The sequence below is a fragment of the Bos taurus genome, chromosome 15 (genome assembly GCF_002263795.3).
Source record: "Bos taurus isolate L1 Dominette 01449 registration number 42190680 breed Hereford chromosome 15, ARS-UCD2.0, whole genome shotgun sequence".
In the NCBI taxonomy this organism is placed as follows: Eukaryota; Metazoa; Chordata; class Mammalia; order Artiodactyla; family Bovidae; genus Bos; species Bos taurus.
Window position 1 is genome coordinate 24,848,171 of NC_037342.1, and position 22,209 is coordinate 24,870,379.

Genomic DNA, 22,209 nt, shown 5'->3' on the forward strand with positions numbered 1-22,209 from the left:
GCAAAGCCTAAAATATCTATTATTTGGATCTTTGTAGAAAAAGTTTGCCTTCTCCTACCCAAGGGAGAGAGCGAAGGAGTTTCTTCCTCCCCCAGTCTGAGGCCCTTTTCTCTCATCTTCATTTCTCATCCCAAGATTTCCCTCTTCCTAGGATTTACTGACAGAGGACATTTCTGCTTCCCACAAAGTAAAGTTCTTCCCCCCATGCCCCCACGCGCACTGACAACCACATCAGGGCACAGGAGTCCAACATCAGTACATTTTTACTTGTGTGTGTTAGTCATTCAGTCATGCTCAGTTCTTTGCAACCCTATCAGGCTCCTCGGTCCATGGGATTCTCCAGGCAAGAAAACTGGAGTGGGTTGCTATTCCCTTCTCCAGGGGATCTTCCTGACCCAGGAATTGAACCCAACTCTCCTGCACTGCAGGCAGATTCTTTACCGTCTGAGTCACCAGGGAAGCCCAAGCAAACATTTTTATTTACTTGGTTGTAAATAATGGGTCCACTTCCAGGACATTTCCAATTGTTCAATAGCATAGGACATTCACGTTAAAACATTCTAACCTGATTACGACTTCCAGAGATTCCCTCCGGAAGGCCAGTCCAGGCTGCATCTAGAAAGCTAAGTCCGGCTGTGTTCCTACAAGCATGTAGGCAGGATCAGGTCTGCAGAGCCTTTCTGCACGTAACTACTCCCAGAAGGCAACATGCTTAGCTCCCAGGAGTCAGCACCAGTCACCGCGAGGCCCCAAAGAAACGACCAAATCTGTGGATACTGGGCTCTCCCAAACTTGTGCCATCTGCCTCCACCCAGAATGAAAGTCAAGGCTTCTGAAACATCTGCATCTGGTTACTTTCTCCCCCAAGCAAAGCAATGGCCCTTGCTTCAATTTGCATAACTGCAAACAAAAACATAAGCCTGCCTTTAAATTGATTGAAACTTAAATCAATTTAAATTTAAATTGATTGAAACTTAAATCAATTTAAATTTAAATTGATTGAAACTAGTTTCAATCTCTTTTTAAACAGCAGTTTCTTTCTCTTATCATTTATTTTCGCTTCACTGAGTCTTTGTTGCCGTGTGTGGGCTTGACTGTGGAATGTGGGACCTTCATTTCCTGATTGAACCCAGGCCTCCTGCTCTGGGAGCACGGAGTCTTATCTGCTGGACCACGAGGGAAGTCCCCAGCATTTCAGTTTTCAAGTGATAGGTTTTCTATTTTGATCTATGCAAGTTTGGGGGGAGAAATGCTAAGACCAGACTGCCCACAAAAGCTCTGTGAGGCCCAAGTCCCTGAGCAGATGGGTCTTCCGTGACTCTACCCCTAAGATGACATTTATTGTAACACTTGTCTGTTTCTTCCACTGGACTGTGAGCCTCTTTCTTGGTTTGTGTGTGGATCCCCTTACTGTTTGGCTAGACACGATCCAGGCTGTAGGCACAGAGTAGTAAACGGAGGAGGGAAGAACTCAGTTCTGGGAGTTTGTGTTCTGGAAGAGGAAGTTGTGGGACAAGAAGATAAGGAAACTAATCAACGAATGAGATACTGTCTGATAATGATAAGGGCGATGAAGGCACTGTAACAGGATAATGGACTGGAGACTGTCTCAGTGACAACATCTGGCTAAAAATGGCTTAAACAATAAGGGGTTATTAATCTCACAAATAAGAACCTCAGAGGTGGGTACCTGCAAGAGAAAGTGGTGGCTTTACAGCATGGTCGAGCATCCCATCACATCTCTTTCTCCTCTGCCTGTGCCTGTGAGTGGGGTTTTCATGGGAGGGAATCTGCTTCAGAAACCCCAGCAGGCTTCCCACATCTTACTGACCAGACTGACATGCCCACCTCTAGACCAGTTACAGACAAAACAGAGAAGATGCAGAGAACACTCCTAAAGATTTGTTAAACGAGCGAATAAATTCTTAGGTGATAGCAGAAAAGAAAGAAGAAAACTTCCTGGTTTCGATGAATGAGCTAGTATCTCTGATAATCTCAGCATCCATTTTTTTTTTTTTCCCTACAAAGATCATCCCATTTTCAAATTCTGGCTCTGCTACCTATTAGCTGTTTCTCCTTGGACAAGTTACATAAACTCTCTGTGTCTGTTTCTTTATCTGTAAAATGAGATTAAAATAGAATTTCTTATCCAAAGAATAAAAGTGAGCTGGTACAGATAAAAGACATGGAATAAATGCTTGGCACTTGATAAGCACACAATATTTATTTATTGTTAGCTATAATCATTAGTATCTTTGATATTAGTTGCCAACATAGCTGAGAAAAGATGTCTTCAGCTCGAAGTAGGAGAGATGACTGCAGTTCTGGGATGCTGGCATCCAGGCTTTTTACTGGCATTGCCTTCCAGAGGCGTTGTGGTAAAACTCAGTCTCTACACTGCAGCCACTAATTCCTTTCTCATTCAAGAAATATGCAAAGGACTTCCCTGTCTGTTCAGTGGTTAAGAATCTGCCTTCCAATGCAGCAGACGCAGGTTGGTCCTTGATCTGGGAAGATTCCAGATCAAGGGCAACTAACTAAGCCCGTGAACCACAACTCCTGAGCCAGAGCTCCAGAACCTGTGATTTGCAGCAAGAGAAGCCTGCGCAACACAGTGAAGAACCCACGTACCACAGCGAAGACCCAGGGCAGCGGAAAAAAGAAAATATCCAACCAACATTTGCTTAGCACCCTCCAAGTACCTTCCCTACTCCAGGCACTGAGAACGCAAATGCAACCCAACATCAGTTGGCTCACGTGTTGTCATCTTTGTAGTCACAGTGATGCCCCCAGCGCTTCCAGGTATTTCCGAAGGCCGCACTGCAGCAGCGGTCCCCACCCAGAATCGGCACAGGTCAGCCTCTCCTGCTCAGATTGTGCTGCTGCTGATCCACATCTGCAGTTGGCAAACACCGGGGGAGGAACGACACGGCTATCCTGAGAAAGCTAACCCTGCCCATGCCCAGGGTTCTGCACTGGATGCCTCGGAGCTGTACCGGCTTCCTCCAGGAGAGGTAGAAAGCTCTTTCCATCTCCGCCAAGGGTCAGCAAACGTCCCCTTCAAAGGGCCAGATAGTAAATATTTTTGACTTTGTAGGTCACAGGATCTTGATCACAGCTACTCTGAGTCTGCAATTATAGGGAAAGCAGCCTGAGACAATAAGCAAATTAATATATGTGGCTGTGTTCCAATAAAACTTTATTTACACAGACTTCCCTGGAGGTCCAGTGGTTAAGAATTCCCCTTGCAATTCAGGGGAGGGGAGTTCCCCACAGTGGTCAGTAAATTAAGGTCCCACATGCTGTAAGCAACTAAGACACGATGCAGTCAAATTAAAAAAAAAAAAAAAAGACTTCATTTACAAAAACATGTGGACAGGTGGATTTGGGCCAAAGGTTATAGCGTACAGATTCCTGATCTAAACCCTGAAGCAGCCTTGCTAGTGCTCAAAGTTTTATAAGGTTTCTCTAGTTAATTTCTTATACTCCATTCTGCTTATAGGAGCTCAAACCCAGTCCAAGGGGCTGAAACGGAAATATGCGGAACAGTTTCCTTCTTGCTCCATCCATGCTCTGTCTCTCCTCCCTGCTACATCCCCCAATCAGAACTCCTTCCTCCTCCCCAAGGGGGACGCATTCCATACAGAACGACAGGAAATGGAGGTGGGGGTGGGGCCAGGGGAGGGCAGATGAAATCAAACTACACCTGTAGTTCTCAAACTGCAAGTCAACATCCATTGTGTTAGTCGCTCAGTTGTGTCCTACTCTTTGTGATCCCATGGACGGTAATCTTCCAGGCTCCTCTGTCCATAGAATTCTCCAGGCAAGAATACTGGGTAGTAGATCGAATAACTGGATCGAGCCCAGGTCTCCCGCATTGCAGACTGATTCTTTACCGTCTGAGCCACTAGGGAAGACCATTAATTCAAATTAGTTCAAGAGAATTCAGCAGATCTGTGATATCTTTCAACAGCTATCTTTATTTTTTTCTTATTTAATCAGAGAATGAGATGGTTAGATGGCATCACTGACTCAGTGGACATGGGTTTGGGTGAACTCCGGGAGTTGGTGATGGACAGGGAGGCCTGGTGTGCTGCAGTTCATGGAGTCACAAAGAGTCGGACACGACTGAGCGACTGAAATGAACTGAACTGAACTGAACCCAGCTTTTTAAGTTTTTCTTTAGGAAGTTTTTTGTCTTCCACAAGTCACTACATCCCAGCCATCAGTAAAAGTCTCAATACCTACTTTTGTGGGAATTTTATGTTTCTTATAGGTCCCTCTTACTGCAGTTCTCTGTCTCAAAATAATGTATTTCAATTTTCATTAGTGTATCATAAAATCAAATTAGTGCATCACAATAAACATTTGGAAAAATAATACAGAATAAACTAGAAAACAAAACTCCAGATAGCAGCACTTTGTATAGTCTTATTTTGTGAAGTTGTGTTTTAGTTTTTTAGTCTACGGCCATACCACCCTAAACGTGCCTGATCTTGTCTGTGTTCGTTTTTTAAAAAGCTACATGTATATCCGCAGATACAGAAATTCGTGTTTATATATACGGTGCATGTGTGCTAAGTCGCTTCATTTGCCTTTGACTCTGCGACCCCATGGACTGAAGTTCTCCAGGCTCATCTGTTCATGGGATTCTCCAGGCAAGAATGCTGGAGTGGGTTGCCATGCCCTCCTCCAGGGAATTTTCCTCACCCAGAGATCGAACCTGCATCTCCTTTGGCTCCTGCATTGCCGGCGGATTATTTATCACTGAGCCATTGCGGAAACTGTTTATATGTATGTATGTATATATATATATACACACACACGTATATTTCCTCCTGGATCACTGTGTAAAATGTATTTATTTCTGTAGGTTGTCATCAAAAATTTTGAAAGCCACTGGGTTGTGTTCTAACTCATCTTTGATAGCCAGCATTTTTCTTTCATACAGAGATGAAGGTCACGGCCCCTGTTCTTTTTTTAGATTGATTAGTTGGTTAATTAACCTATGTATTTATTTGGCTGCACGAGGTCTCAGTTGTGGCACGTAGGATCTTTGTTCTTTAGTTGCGGCATGCAGTATCTATTTCCCTGACCAGGGATCACACCCAGGTCCCTCATTGGGAGCATGGATTCTTAGCCACTGGACCCCACAGGGAGGTCTCCCATGGCCTCTGCTCTTAAAGAACTGAATGACTAGGGGGAATTGACATGTAAACAGTTAAAATTCGGAGTGATAAAGGCTCTGAGTGAGCCTGGGGTGCTTTGAAAGCTGGCATTGGCTTTGGGTCTTGCCGGCTGCGTAACGGTGTGTTTGGCGGACGGGAGGAACATCCTGTACAAATGTGTGAAGCAACCCCTCCTGCTATCACACTCCTCTAGGGTTTGTTCTCCTAGTGAAGCTGGGATCTAAGCAAACATTTGTCTGCTTGGGCTTATGTTTGCTTTCCCTGAAATCAAACAGACCAACCGAGTCACTAGCAAACACTGACTAGGGCTCACTCTCGTCCCTAGTTACACAAATCTCTTTGACCGCTGACCCAGCACAGGTGTTTTTCCATCTACTTTTTGGGGAGGTGTTCCACGGTCTTGCCATGAGCAAACTTGCATGATGCAAGATGATGCCAGCTGGTGTGTGATGTCCTGGGTGATGACCAGGGAGGAGGAAGCCACTTACAAGGTTGTTCACCCAGTTGGTGCTGGCGGCCCGGCTAGTCCAGCCTTTGTAATTCCCATCACCTGGCTGTCACCAGTAATAAGAGGAGATGTCTATAATATGGCTGATGCTGAAAAGTTGTGACAGCCTCCTCTAATTTTAGTCTCAGCCAACTTGGAGAATGCGAGGGGACCATTAAATATTGCAGAGACTAGGAGGAGGTGGGGAAAGGACTGGGTTAGGGGACGGAGGCCATGTATGGACTTTCATCCTGTGACTTAATTGAAACCATGGAACCCCCAGTCACTTTTGTCAGGCTCGGGGCTCCTTCTGTAAAAGAGGGGGGATAACCATTCTGAAGGACTACTGGTATCAAATAAGGTTCCTGTGAAGGGGTAGTGTAACCTGTGAAGTGATTCGTAACTTTTAGATGACTTGGATACTATTAACACCATCTAGGACAGCTGCTGAGCCACATGGTGCTGTGTGGCCTTTGGAAGCTCTTTAAAGAGCTCTTCAGGGGCTTCCCTGGTGGCCCAGTGGTTAAGAATCCACTTGCCAATGCAGGGGACACAGGTTCAAGCCCCGGTCCGGGAAGATCCCACGTGCCTCGAAGCAACTAAACCCGTGTGCCCCAACTACTGAGCCCATGCTTTACAAGAAGAGAAGCCACCATGATGGGAAGCCCAAGCTCCACAAGGAAGATGAGCCTCCAATTGCCCCAACTAGAGAAAGTCCTTGCACAGCAATGAAGACCCAGTACAGCCAAAAATAATTAATTTTTAACAAGAGCTTTTCAAAAGCTCTCAACCATGTCATGGAGAGGTTCCAGCTACGTCTAGGGAAACCTGTCTTGCGTGTGCTCAGTATCTAAGTCAGCAGCACAGGCACCTTGAATCCAGAGTCTTCTTCACAGCTATTCAATCATTTGGCAGGTGTTTTTTTATGCCCTTGTTCTGGGCCAGGCACTAGGCTTATGTAGGTTGGGGATGCTATGCTGAAGGTGACACAGCCCCTAGCCTCGGGGGACTTATATCCCTAAGGAGACCTGAAAGGAATGCATTCGTAGGGAACCTTAGAATAAGCTCTTGATTTTCTGATTTTCAGGTCAGCAAGTCAGGACCTTTGTCCTTTCTGATAGAGCCCACCAAAATGAGACAACCCAGCTTTTCTTAGAGCTATGCTGCTGCTACGGCTAAGTCGCTTCAGTCGTGTCTAACTCTGTGCGACCCCATAGACGCCAGGCCACCAGGATCCCCCGTCCCTGGGACTCTCCAGGCAAGAACACTGGAGTGGGTTGCCATTTCCTCAGAGCTATATCTGTCCATTTATAGATCAGCTTTGCTCAAGTTTTTAAGTTATGGATAAGGTTTTTAAGGAAGATTATCACAAAGAAAAATCCCACTATGCTGTGTTCCTATTTTCTAGTGGAAGCAGTGATGTAACATTTCTGAGTTCTCCTTTCTCTCCTCCTTGCAGGCAAAACTTTTGCCCTGAATTGCTGGACTTGGAAATGCGTTCCTTAGTCCTCTGATTGCCAGCAGAGGGCGCACTTGGCTCTTGTTGGAGACCATTCCAATAAAGGCCCATTTATATAGCAAGGAATTTAAATTGAGTCAAACCTTCCAAAACAAGAAGCTTCTCCCCAGTACTGCCTTTTGTACACTCCACTTATGAGGTTGCTAGAGAAACAGGAAGATGAATTCAGCCTATTTTTCTTTAACAAAAATACTTATAATTATTTTTATAGATACATACATTAAAACTTTCCCCTTTTAAGTCTACACAGAAAACGTAAATTTTAATAAACCATTCAGAGGTTCTTGGCCAGATTAGCATAAGAAATGTTAAATATTAGATTATAAGGTAAACTCACCATTACCTTCTATTTCCTATTTATTCAAAGAAGGAAAAAGAAGTTTTTGTGCTTTTTCTAAACCCAGTTTTTTAATATTTAAAAAATGAAGAAGTCTTCCTTCCTGGCCAAATCACGATACTTAAAATTTTAATTTTTATTTTGATAGCATCTGACAAATTGGGGAAGGGTTGGGGTTGAATATCAAATCTTCCCATATAATTATGAGTTAATTTTGCTTTGGTTCCAACCTCAGTGTTGAGGACTAGTTCTTTGCTGGTAGGTTGCTGTCTCTCTCATCCCAGAGAAAAGCTCTTGAACGTTAAAACAGAAGAGGAGTTAAAGAATCGTAAACACTAGTTAGGTTGCTCTTCAGAAAGATCAGTAATAACAGGAACAACTCACTTATCCTCAACCTGCCACCCGATTGACTGGTGTTCTCCTTAAGAGGAGCTCAAGCATTCCATGTGTAACAAGAGGTGGAAGATGGTTCCAGAAGGAGGAGGGTAAGCTGTTAGTTTATCACTCCCTTTATTGTCAAGGGTCAATTTCTAGACCCTTTTCCCATCTTCCACTATTCATTAAATGCTATGGAAATCCCAATTATTTGATGGGACCCTTACCCTTGCAGAATTTATGATCTTACTTGTGAGTTAAACTTTATAAAAGTAAAAGTCAAAGCCTCCTCTTTTATAGGTGAAGAAACTGAGACAGTGACAGGGGACAAGAAACTCCCCTTTTCCGTGCCTGTCTCTGTTGCGAGATGAGAGGTTGAATCAGGTGGCCATGAGGGCAGAGTTAATGATTTCTGAATTAAAGAACAATAGTTGCTAAAATAGAATTTTGATATAGGTGTCACCTGAGTTAGTCCCTTTTAAGTGAAACTGGCTCAAACCTCTGTCCTTCACACAACCCATGCTTCCTCTAATATGTCAGGGAATTTGGAGGGGCAGGATCCTATATTTCCCCTGGTGATCCCTGGATCTGAGCTCCTGTTGGCATTGAGTAGCAGTTTGTCAATCATCTCACTTCAAGAATATTCTGATTCTTTTCTGTACACACGACCCTTGGTCAGACTCTTTCTGATCCTCTCCTTCTCTGAAATCCCACTGGCCCTAAAACATATGAGTAGGGAAAGCTTCAAGACAATGGAAGTGGTTCCTGCGCTGGGACTGCAGCAACTTAAGATATGCGGCATCCTTGCTTTTCTTGGGGGCAGGGGGAGTGGCATGTGGGATCCTAGTTCTTTGTCCAGGATTAAACCTGTGCCCCCCGTGTTGGAAGTGAGGCGTCTTAACCACGGGACCACCAGGGAAGTCCCTCAGCTCACAACCTTACGGGGGATTTCTCAGTGGCGCACTTTCTCCAGTCGTCCCCTCACCATGCCCTTCTTCTGTCTCCCCTCCCTTTTCCCGTCTCCAGCCCGCTCCTCAATGACTTCCTGCCTCACTTCCAAACACCTGACCCATCTCTTCATTTCTTTGCTTCTTCAAGTCCAGATCCCACCCTGGAGCTTCACTTCCCTCTAGTTTTCAAGGTGTTCTCCTTAAAAGGGAATTTGCTGCCTTGTATTTAGAGTTAGAAAATTCACTCTTTGGGCTCTGAGCTTCCTGGCACCCAAAGCAAAGAGGGGAAATAGCCATTACAAGGTTCACTGTGCTTATAAATTCATAATAGACCAGCATTTGTTCAGCATAAGTGCAACTTTTTCAGGCTCTGAAAATTCTCCTGCAGTTCATGACTACAGGGGGGATGGTGTAAGTATCGCTCCCCACTACCTGCCTCTACTATGGTACATCTAGCTCAACTAGTGACTTTAAAGTTTAAATCCTCTAGAAGAGCATTATTAATTCTATACAATGAAGGCATTTATTGAGTGCCAGGAATAATGGTTTGAAATGCTGGATAGAGAAGAACATGAGACAGAGATGGTCCCTGGCCTCCTGAGCTTACAGTGGAGGTAGGCATGGCCAACCAGGAGGTCAGCTTTGAAGCATAACGTGGTATAAGTGGGAAAACACAACAGAGTCTGGACTAATATTGAAGGGTTGGCAAAGGCTTCCTGGAGGAAGTGATACCTACCATGAGGCTTAAAAAAGAAGTAAGATTTATCTGAGCAAAAAGAAGAGAAACAAGTTCTGGACTGAGAGAAAAGCCTCTGACAAAAGAGCCTCCAGGATGAAATGCCTGGAGGTGAAAGAAACATGACACAGGATTAGAGACTGTGGCAGATGCTGTCTTGGGGTACCCAGATCCTCTTCTGCAGGACAGCACCCCCAATCCTGCTACTGCGGTGTCAGCTGCTAAGGGGAATCACTCTTAGCTGCCCCCTTCGCAGGGGAATCACTCTTAGCTGATAGGAGGCACCTCATCTGGGAAGCTTTCTTGCCTGGAGAATCCCAGGGACGGGGGAGCCTGGTGGGCTGCCGTCTATGGGGTCGCACAGAGTCGGACACGACTGAAGCGACTTAGCAGCAGCAGCAGCAGTATCTGGGAAGTTAACAGCCACTGCCCTCTCCTGCAGCCCAGGGTGGCCACAGCCAGTGAATGGCTGATACAAGGATTCCAAAGGTGGTTCCTCTTGTCTCCTGAGGGTGAGGGTGGGGTGGGGAGAGGGGGGTTCTGCTTGAACTAAGACAGCAACAAAGGGAAATGTTTGAGACTAAAATCTTTAGACGTCCTTGGTTTAAATTTGAGCCCCATCTGCTAGTAAGTTGGGTTTCCCTGGTGGCTCAGTCAGTAAAGAATCCACTTGCCAATGCAGGAGATGCAGGAGACGTGGGTCCCATCCCTGGGTTGTGAAGAGCCCCTGGAGAAGGAATTGGCAACCACTCCAGTATTCTTGCCTGGGAAATTCCATGGACAGAGGAGCCTGGAGAGCTACAGTCCATGGGGTCACAAAGAGTCAGACATGACTTAGTGGACTAAACCATCCTCACCAACATTAGCAAGTTAGGGCTCTACTGACTAAAGTTAATGCTGTGTTCAATTTTTTAAAATTCTCATGTGATATACCCATATAGATTTCTGGTGACCAGGATCACAGTTCATGATCCTGATCTCCAACCTCTTGAACTTGTAATAAAGGACATCAAAGACTCAGAAAATCCTGACATTTGGGTAAAATCCCTCTGGACCTCAGTCTCTTTGAAAAGTGGGAATAATAATCCATGCTTTCTCTGCTTGAAGGAGGTATGGCTAGAATTAAACATACCTCAAGAATATCTCATATTCTTTGACCTTCTGGGATAGATGAGGACAGGAATGCCTTACCACCACCATATCCCAAGTTCCGGCAATCCATCTTCCTCCCACCAAGTGAGAAGAGTCAGCTTTCTGGTTATGATTTAGTCTCTTATGAGTCTGATTAGCATGAATCAGTGGAGTGTCTAACCCTGCATGCAGTGACAAATTAAGTTTCTGAACCTACAAAAGCAGACTCTAGGTCAAGACAATGAGACTTTTAGAGACTAAACTGGAATAGTCTCCTGTTTTCCTCTCTCCCACCAGCCCCTCATGCAGGGCAAGTGGAAAGAGCTCCAACAAGACCCACTTTGAAGCAAAGAAGCAGAATATCTCCCCACCAATACAATATGCTTTTTAGTTTCTTGCTCCCAGGCAATCAGTATAAGCCATGAATTAAAGATAATTAGTGTCCTTCCAGAAAACGCAACTGTAATTATAGACACTTAAATGCACTTAGTGCATTGGAGAAGAATCAATTGCTTTACAGTTCACAGAGGGTCCTGCCGGCTGGAGGGTAAACTCAGCACCTCCAGTAAAACTTGATAATCATTAGAAGTGTACCGGGCTTCAGGAAAGCTGGATCTCAGAGGCGCATGCTGTCCCCATAGTGGAGAATGGAACATTCAGCCTTCAGTGTAGTGGAAAACCCCAATGATTCATCGTGAGCTGGGTGCCAAAGTCCCCTGGGGTAAACATGCTCATTCCCTTCCTTTTGGGCTCACAGACACCTTCTAAGTGCCAGGCACCAGGTAGGAGGGATACAGACAGTCAAGCAGGTATACACAGTTCCTGCCTCCTCAGAGCTCATGGTCTATTTAGCCAGGATGGACGATAAGTCAAGCAAAACAGGACAGGGTGGAAAGTGACATATAGGGAAAGCACATGGGTGTGGGTTTCCCAGAGAAAGTGACTTTTCACCTGAGACCTAGAGGTTGAAGAGAGTGAAAAAAGCAAATGATACAGGCAGACGCTTGGAAGGAGGTGGAACCATAATCTAGGCGAAACACAGCAAAACCTGAGACAAGAAAGAGCGCAGCTCATCAAGGAATGGCTGGTATGTGGATTTGAGAAGGAAGTGGCCACAGATGCACAAAGGAGGGGAATTACAAATTAATCCACATACTCAATTCCAAACACAATGACAGCCCCTGGATAGCGTTATATAAGCAAATAACAAAAGCTGGCTTTGAGAAACGTAGAGACTTTACTATCCTCCAGTATTTCCAGGGAAGGAAATGTCACCGCTTCTTGGGTTGTTTAGTCTACTGCGCAACTGAAAGGGAGCATTTAGCGTCACCCTAGACTTCTGTCCTCAGCCACCTTGGGTCGCTCCACACTCCCGACTGAAAGACCTGGGGTTAGTTCCAGCCCCGGGCTGTGGCATCCAGGGCGGTCTCACCCACCTCTGCCGGTCCCACCCCCACCACCCAGCCCTCGCCCCTGCGGGCTGACACTCAGGAGGTGCTCAGTAAGTATTTGTTAAATAAAAGGAGGGTGAATTGCTTCTGGGCTTCTATAATAGCTTAGAGCTTTGTCTTTGTTGAGCCCTCTCTCACATCACACCAGCTTTCTGACCCAAAGGAACTCTCACTGTTCAAGTTGGCTCAGAAATCAGTCCTCTAAGAAGGCTTTTCCTCTGGCAGAGCTGATAGATCCTCTTCTGGGTTCTCTGGGCTCTTTCTACGTTGAGTCGATTCTTGTTATTCACAGTAGTTAGATTTTATAAAGTCTTTGCAAACTCTGAATTAGGGAACACCCAACCATTGCTCTCAGGGAAAATATAGGGTGTTTTCTGTGAGCCTCTGATCACAACATACTTTGTTTTATGTGTTTCTATTTAAAAATACCTTATATAATACATATTGTTAAAAGACCCTGATGCTGGGAAAGATTGAGGGCAAGAGGAGAAGAGGGCGACAGAGGATGAGATGGTTGGACGGCATCACTGACTCAATGTATATGAATTTGAGCAAACTGGGAGAGAGTGAAGGACAGGGAAGCCTGGTGTGCTGCAGTTCATGGGTTCGCAAAGAGTCAGACATGACTTAGTAACTGAAAAACAACAATGATACATATTTTTGATTCATTAACATTAAATTCACAGCCAACAGAGCTACAACTTATGCTTGAATGAAGCTTGTGTAACATATGTATTTTCCACTTATGGTATATCATAGCCTTCTTGTCTTAAAGAACAGTAGACAACACTTCAACATCACAATTGGGGACCATTTTAAATAGTGAAATCATGAATGCAAAGCACAAAAATATGAAAAACATAGGCACCAAATTGACCCTGAAAAGCACACTACATACAGTAGGATTGCTGAAGCCAGAAGGTAGATTTGCCTAGTTCTTCCCCAGCTAAGATGTGCGTGTTGGCAACTCAATTTTTCACTGTCTAGGAGTGATTTCAGAAGCCCTGCAAGTCCTGATTTTCAGTTCAGTTCATTTCAGTCGCTCAGTCGTGTCTGATTCTTTTGCGATCCCATGGACTGCAGCACGCCAGGCCTCCCTGTCCATCACCAACACCCAGAGTTTACTCAGACTTGTGTTCCTTGTGTCGGTGACGCCATCCAACCATCTCACCCTCTGTCGTCCCCTTCTCCTCCCGCCTTCAATTTTTCCCAGCATCAGGGTCTTTTCCGAGTCAGTTCTTCACAGCAAGAGGCCAAAGCATTGGAGTTTTAGCTTTAGCATCCGTGCTTCCAATGAATATTCAGGACTGATCTCCTTTAGTGTGGACTGGTTGGAGCTCCTTGCAGTCCAAGGGACTCTCAAAAGTCTTCTGCAACACCACAGTTCAAAAGCATCAATTCTTAGGTGCTCAGCTTTCTTTATAGTTCAACTCTAACATCCATACATGACTACTGGAAAAACTATAGCTTTGACTAGATGGACCTTTGTTGGCAAAATAATGTCTCTACTTTTTAATATGCTGTCTAGGTTGGTCATAGTTTTTCTTCCAAGGAGCAAGCGTCTTTTAATTTCACGGCTGCAGTCAGCATCTGCAGTGATTTTGGAGCCCCAAAAATAAAGTTTGTCACTGTTTCCACTGTTTCCCCATCTATTTCCCATGAAGTGATGGGATCAGAAGCCATGATCTTCGTTTTCTGCATGTTGAGCTTTAAGCCAATTTTTTCACTCTCCTCTTTCACTTTCATCAAGAGGCTCTTTAGTTCCTCTTCACTTTCTGCCATAAGGGTGGTGTCATCTGCATATCTGAGGTTATTGATATTTCCCTGGGCAATCTTGATTCCAGCTTGTGCTTCATCCTAGGGTCACAAATAAATTTTAGTGAATGGGAAAATCCACAAATATGGAATCTGTGAATTCTGAGAGTTGATTGAATCTTTATTATTATGAATTGAAGTTAGTAAATTGATACTCACTTCTTTTCTTCCAAAGGTGTCTAGTGACCACACTGCGAGCTTTTTGAGGAGTTAGCAAACAGTGGGAAATAATGACAGCAACTAACATGGAGAACTTACTATGAAGTACACATTTTCTCATTCAGTTCTAGCAAGAATTCTCTGAATTATGTACTATTACTATTCTCACTTTGCAGATGGGGAAAGCAAGGTTTAGTGGTGATAGTAACATTTGCCTACGGTAACACAATCAGCTCAGTCACTCAGTCGTGTCCGACTCTTTATGACCCCATGGACTGCAGCACACCAGACTTCCCTGTTCATTCCCAACTCCCAGAACTTACTCAAACTCATGTCCATCGAGTCAGAGATGACATCCATTTCCTCCTCTGTCATCCCCTTCTCCTCCTGCCTTCAATCTTTCCTAGCATGAGGGTCTTTTCCAATGAGTAAATGAGTATGGTAATACAGTAAGTAGCAAAGGCTGGATTTGTACACAGGTGATCTGACTCAAGAACCCACATGCTTAATAGCTGGGCTATCTTTCCCGTGAATTATCTGGAAAGGAAATGCAAGACCTTCAGCATAATCTGCTGCTCAGCCCCTGAGAGTGGCAGTCTATCCAACTGGACAGGAAATAGGAGTGTCTTCTAGGAGGAAGCAGAGCTGATGGCAGGGGCACTCACGGGTGGTCGCCCAGATCGCTGAATTCACTCATTGGTTTTGATGCAGAATCTGGCCTCTGTTCCCCAACACTGAATTGAATCTCGTAGACAGAGTTTTGGGTGAAGTAGAAAAGAATCTCTCTATTGCTTTGCCAGGCAAGAGGGGCTACAGAGGCAAATGCCCCCCCAAACTTAGTGTCCTGACCTGGAGGACGTAGTGTGGAGTTGAATAGTAATGGTTCAAAGAGAAGGGCGTGATCAGTTGGGAAATCCTTCTGATTAGTTAGCGGAAGTTAGCATCATCAACCTTCTGATTCCAACCGGTCTGCAGTCTACCTGCTTGTGGGCAGCATACTGTTAATTTCTCCCACCTGGCGGGGGTTCAGTACCTGTAAAATAGCTTAAGCAAATTGTTATATCTGTCCCTTGAAGGGGAGCCAGGACTCTGACCTAAAGCTGTACTATTGTTTCCTGACTGTTCCTCCCCTGCCTGCAGGTCCTCTCCCTTCTCTAATAGCAGCTATTTAGATCTGCCCGTTGGAACTCAAGGAAGGTCACAGAGGCTGAATGTGTCTTTTGGACTCGGTGGGAGAGGGAGACGGTGGGATGATTTGGGAGAATGGCATTGAAACATGTATAATATCATATATGAAACGAATCGCCAGTCCAGGTTCGATGCAGGATACAGGATGCTTGGGGCTGGTGCACTGGGACGACCCAGAGGGATGGTACGGGGAGGGAGGTGGGAGGCGGGTTCAGGATGGGGAACACGTGTACACCTGTGGCGGATTGATGCATGGTAAAACCAATACAATATTGTAAAGTTAAAAAAAAAAAAAAAAGAAGCTCACAGTAAGTACTCTACCTACAAACCTTCAAGTTTTGAACTTTGAAAGATGCAAACATGCGTTCACATGTCCAATCACGTCTCTGGCAAATATTGTCACGTTCGTGTATTGTCTACAGGTGGTTATGCTTTTGTGCACTTTACTGTACAGTACTGTAGAGTTCAGTAGTACAATATCTTTGTTTCAAGCCAGGATATCCCAAAGCAAGTGTAAAGGCAGCGGGGATGTAGCTGGCACTGATGTCAACCCCTGTATGTGGCTGTTGCACTATATTACTATACTTTTCAAGATACTGTACTGTAAGATTAAAAATGTTTATTTTTGTGTTTGTTTTTTATGTATTATTTGTGTGAAAAATATTATAAACCTCTTACAGTACAAGACCATATAGCTGATTATGTTAGTTGGGTGCCTAGGCTAAATCTGTAGGACTTACAAACAAATTGGACTTAGGAATGTGCTCTGAGAACAGAACTCATTTATACGTAGGTGACTGACTGTATTTCCTGTAATCAAGACATGGGGGACACAGAAAGTCTTTTGTGCCCAGGAGCCCCACAGGGTAATGCTCAGTTTCAGTTTGAGGAGGCAATTGGCCAAGGCGGTCGTCTGGAAGGAAAGGTTTCTGCTTATGGGTGAATCGTCCAGCTTGGACCTATTTGCCTGAAGACAGGGGCACGGGCGTTTCAGGGCCTTGCTAGGGACTTGGCAGCACTAGCATGACAAGAGAGGTACCCAGAAGCAAAGTTTGGGGCCCAGAGGGCACATGACCTTAGATATGAGGGTCTTTAAGGTAGCAGCCTGGCACCTGGTTATGTCAGAAGTGGGAAGGTGGTACTTCTACCACCCACCACCCAGGGTCTAGAAGGCTCTGTGTAGGGCAGAAAACTTAGGAATCACCTCTCATGTTCTCTAGGTTCAGAGGTGGCTACTCAGACCAGGCCAGAGTCCTAGCTATTGAGTCGTTGGCCATTATCTGGCTGACAGTGTTCCCAGGCTGCTGGGCCTTGAGGAAATGGCTCAGGGAATAAGCGAGTATGAAAAGTAATACCATATCAAGTACAGAGCCATCCATAACTCTTTCCTTCTCAAAGGGGAGCTAACACTCAAAGCCTTGTTTGCGGCCTGGAGGTTCTGATCGGGGTGCAATTGCGCTCTGCACTCAATGCACGTGGCTGCCACTCGCGGGCCTCCTGTGAGTCCTCTCAACGGTCACGGGAGCCAGCTTAGACGCGCCGTGACTGGAAGAAGGCTCCGAAATGGCTCCAGTGAGAGCAATTTCCATACTTGAGAGCAATTCCAGGAACCTTTCCAGGGACAGAAAGGCCAAGATCTCTAAAGAAAGCATAAAGCGGCGGCCGCTGCTCGTGCACAAATTCTCCTTCCGCCTGAGGGAACACCTGGTCTCTACCTGCACCCCCACTCCCTGTCCCACCCTGCAAGACGAATAAAGTGCCGGCTGCACCCAGGCTCTCCCGCCGTGGCTCCCCCAGGACTTCTCGAGGAACATCACGCCTCTCCCTCCCTCCTTCTGGTGCGGGCATCTGAGGATAGGGTCAGGATCACCACATCGGGTGGTGACATTTCCATCTTTAATGAATTCTCCCTTGATCATAACTTATACTATCCAGGTCTAATCTAGTTTCTCCAGGGCCTTGGCCTGTGGACTTGTGATCGTTTGTACAACGAGAGTGGATCTGGTCCAAATGAAGAAGTGGGTGAAATCTGTCTGCTTTAACCCACACTGTGCCGTTCTCTTCCTTCCCCCGATACTGCCCACTCCTGGTCTATTGCTCCCCAAGCCTTCACTGTTTGCCCTGCAGTTTCCTTTTACTGTTACCGGTGCTGGACCCTCGAGGCTTTCACGATACGGAAAGAATACTTATGAATGCTTAATCAAAATAAAGTGTGTGAGTGCGACCAGCCTCCAAGATTGTCTTAACATGGAAAACAAAAACAACAAAAAACAAAACATCCAATCTGACTCCAAAAGCATTGAAAAGGAACACGTGTGTTCAGAGGTGTCCTGAAGCAGCTGTGTGTTATGTAGTACCACATGGAGAAAGACTTCCAAAGAATTCTTTTGAATCTCCTCCTGCCGTCCCATTCCTCACGACAGCATATTTTCCCCTCTCTTCCTGTATCTTCCCAAACTTTTCTGCCCCAAGCGGCTGGCTTGCAGGCCTCAAGGCCCAGCCACCCCTCTGTGGGGATAGCTTTTCCTGCTGTAACGGGGAGGAGCCAAGTGACTCCCTGGTGGATCTGTTTCTTTGCCTTGAACCTTTGCTTTTCAATGATAATCATACATATTGGTCTGCCTCAGGGAACCCTGCCCCTCTCACTGAATGTTAAACCAAAGTGGCTTTGTTCAGTTCACCGGGAGACAATCTGACCCGGTGCTCCTGTGATTGGCTGCGGAAAAGAAGAAACAGAAGCATCCCATTTTGCAAGATAAATAGCCTTTTTCCTTCACTTCCTCACCTTCTTGTCCTCTGCTGCTAAGTCGCTTCAGTCATGTCCGATTCTGTGCAACCCCAGAGATGACAGCCCACCAGGCTCCCCTGTCCCTGGGATTCTCCAGGCAAGAACACTGGAGTGAGTTGCCGTTTCTTTCTCCAATGCATGAAAGGGAAAAGTGAATGTGAAGTCGCTCAGTCGTGTCCGACTCCTAGCGACCCCATGGACTGCAGCCCACCAGGCTCCTCTGTCCGTGGGATTTTCCAGGCAAGAGTACTGGAGTGGGGTGCCATTGCCTCCTTGCTCTCTCTGTTCTATAAAAGAATCTGGCATCTGGACCACATAAGATGGCTTTTTGGAGACATGAGTCTGCTATCTTCTCAGTCTGCCAGCCAACCCAGTGAAGTCAGTATTCCTTGCCTCAACACCTCGTCTGTCGATTCATTGGCCTGCTGTGTGGTCAGCAGAGTGAGCCTGGACCCAGTAACACCGCCTCCTGGATAGTCTTCCCTCTTTAGCCTCACAGTCTGCTCCATTTTCTGGGCTTCTTCAGTTTTGCCCAAGTCACAATAAAAGCTTTGGGGTAGGGCAACAGAAAGAAAAGTTCTGAGGTGGTACGGAAGTTAATGTGTCACAAACAAACGGAATGGGTCGCAGTCATGGTGTTATCTGACTAAACTGCTGCTGCTGCTGCTGCTGTGTCGCTTCAGTCGTGTCCGACTCTGTGCGACCCCATACACGGAAGCCCACCAGGCTTCCCGTCCCTGGGATTCTCCAGGCAAGAACACTGGAGTGGGTTGCCGTTTCCTTCTCCAATGCATGAAAGTGAAAAGTGAAAGTGAAGTTGCTCAGTCATGTCCGACTCTAGCGACCCCATGGACTGCAGCCTACCAGGCTTCTCCATCCATGGGATTTTCTAGGCAAAAGTACTGGAGTGGGATGCCATTGCCCTGGTCTTACCTAATATGTGTGTTGGTGCTGGGGGTGGGGTATACAAAGTGTTTTGTTCCACTTAAAACCCATGGCTCCGTTGAGCTGTGCTCAGATAGGTGATTGGAGCAGGGACTTCAATGTAGAAAAACCCTCTGAAGTGAAGTCGCTTAGTCGTGTCCAACTCTTTGGGACTGCATGGACTGTAGCCTACCAGGCTCCTCCGTCCATGGGATTTTCCAGGTAAGAGTACTGGAGTGGATTGCCATTTCCTTCTCCAGGGGAAATTGCCGACCCAGGGATTGAACCCAGGTCTCCCGCATTGTAGGTAGACGCTTTACTGTCTGAGCCACCAGGGAAGCCCCTCTACCACTCCTAAAATCAGCCACTGATCATGTGGCTTCTAAGGTTTCAAGCTATTTTGCAAATGGGGATTAGTTCAGAATCTTGCTCCTGACTTCTGTTCTAGGATTACCTCTAGCTACTTGCCCACATGTTTCCTTCGCTCTGACCTTGCCTGCTTCTTAGCAGCCATTTTAATGTATCTTGCTGTCTTATGATTATGTTGTTGTTGTTCAGTCACTAAGCTGTGTCTGACTCTTTGTGACCCATAGACTGCAGCATGCCAGGCTCCCCTGTCCTTCACCATCTCCCAGAGTTTGTTCAGATTCATGTCCACTGAGCTGGTGATGCTCTCTAACCGTCTCATTCTCTGCCACCACCTTCTTTTGGTTTCAATCTTTCCCAGCAATAGGGTTTGTTTTTTTTTTTGCAATGAGTCAGCTCTTTGCATCAGGTGCCCAAAGCACAGCTTCAGCTTCAGTCCTTCAAACACCCTCAGTGATTATCTGGGTCATGAAGATCTTTTATGTATAGTTCTGTGTATTCTTGCCACCTCTTCTTAGTATCTTCTGCTTCTGTTAGATCCATACTGTTTTTGTCCTTTTTTGTGCCCATCTTTGCATGAAATGTTCCCTTGGTATTTCTAACTTTCTTGAAGAGATCTCTAGTCTTTCCCATTCTTTTGTTTTCCTTTGTTTCTTGGCATTGTCCACTTAGGAAGGCTTTCTTATCTCCTCTTCTATTCTCTGGAACTCTGCATTCAAATGGGTATATCTTTCCTTTTCTCCTTTGCCTTTTGCTTTTCTTCTTTTCTCAGTTATTTATAAGGCCTTCTCAGATAACAATTTTGCCTTTTTGCATTTCTTTGATTTGGGGATGGTCTTGATCCCTGCCCAATGTCACGAACCTCCATCCATATTTCTTCAGGCAGTCTCTCTTTCCTGTCACTCCAAACAGAAAGGTTCTAAAGATTTAGTTGTACTATCTTGGTCTCATTTCATCAGTAGGTACCTTTGGCTTGGCCCCAGGCTTCAGGCAGGAGATGGATTCTTATTCCCTTCCACTCAGAGGATGCTCTTGGCACCTTTCTCACTGAATTGAACACCTGGCCTCCACACCTTCTTTCTGGCCCAAGAAGTACAGCTGAAGCTGTACTGCATAGCTTCAGCTCCTGCCTACCTTTTTATAAAGACTTCCTCTATCTTCTCAAACAGAATGAAATGTTCCCTCTTCTGGGGAGGGAACACATTATATTCCCTCCACATTATGTATAATCTGTTACCCAGAACACATTAGATCACGATCATTTATGTACAGCCCCGTCTTCTTAACAAGACTGTAAGCACTTTGAAGGTAAAGATTATACCCTATCTGTCTTGCTGTTCAGTGCCTGGCACAATGGCTGTAGATTAGTGAACTTGAATTTAAGGGGTTTCAGGGCCTCTTCAGAGAAGGCGATGGCACCCCACTCCAGTACTCTTGCCTGGAAAGTCCCATGGAAGGAGGAGCCTGGTAGGCTGCAGTCCACTGGGTCGCTAAGAGTTGCACACGACTGAGCGACTTCACTTTCACTTTTCACTTTCATGCACTGGAGAAGGAAATGGCAACCCACTCCAGTGTTCTTGCCTGGAGAATCCCAGGGACAGGGGAGCCTGATGGCCTGCCGTCTATGCAGTCGCACAGAGTTGGACACGACTGAAGCGACTTAGCAGCAGCAGCAGCAGGGCCTCTTAAGGAACCCAGTTTTTTACTGTAACTCAGAAATGGGTCTCCACTGATATAACATGATGTTTGTGGAAGATAATTTACAGACATAACCAAAAGGCATGTATTTGGACTCTGAAAGTGATGTTCTAATCTGCCTGTTTGTGTGCTAACTTGGGCAAGGCCTTTTATTTGCTCTCATTTTGCTCCTTTGAAGATATAATTGCTTCTTGGTTCCATATTTCTATTGCTCATTACACTGTTCCATACCATTTCATTCTGAAAATAAAACAAAATAGGATATTTAAAATTAATGATGTGGGGCACAGCACTTTTTTTCTCTCTACCTCTAGGCAGAATTAGCAAATGGCTTGAACACCAGCCATTCTTTTTATTGGAAGCATCTGGGTTTCATTAGAGTAAGAAAAATCACTGATTACGAGGGGAGAGGCCCCAGACCTACGTTTCAAAGGATCGCTGGGGTGTTTATTACTCCTGTCACCTCCTTCCCATGTCCAGCAGGTTTGGGGTGGCTGCTTCTGTTTCAAAGCAAGTTGAGGAGGCGTTGGTTTTGAAATTTGAAAATTCCTGGTGTAAAGCATCCCACATTAGTTCCGTCTTCAAAGATTAAAAAAAATGAGCAGTTTATTGGACGACACAAGCTCTTTGGCCAGAGTTCTGTATCTTTTGTGACTGTCCTTGTTTGTGAAGAAACCAAAGTATCAGTGGGGTCTACTGATCATGTTTTTGTCTTTTTTTTAATGTTATTCATCTTTATTTTTTTTATTTATTTAATTGTAGGATAATTACTTTACAACAGTGTGGTGGTTTTTGCCACGCATCGACATGAATCAGCCATGGGTGCACATGTGTCCCCCCATCCTGAACCCCCTCCCCACCCCATCCCTCTGGGCTGTCCCAGAGCACCGACTCTGAGTGCCCTGCTTCATGCATTGAATTTGCACCGGTCACCTATTTTATATATGGTAATGTACATTTCAATGATATTCCCCTTAAATCATCCCACCCTCCCCTTCTCCCACATAGTCCAAGAGCCTGTTCTTTACATCTGTCTGTGATTTTTTTTTTTTGCTGTCTTGCATATAGGATTGTTGTTACCATCTTTCTAAATTCC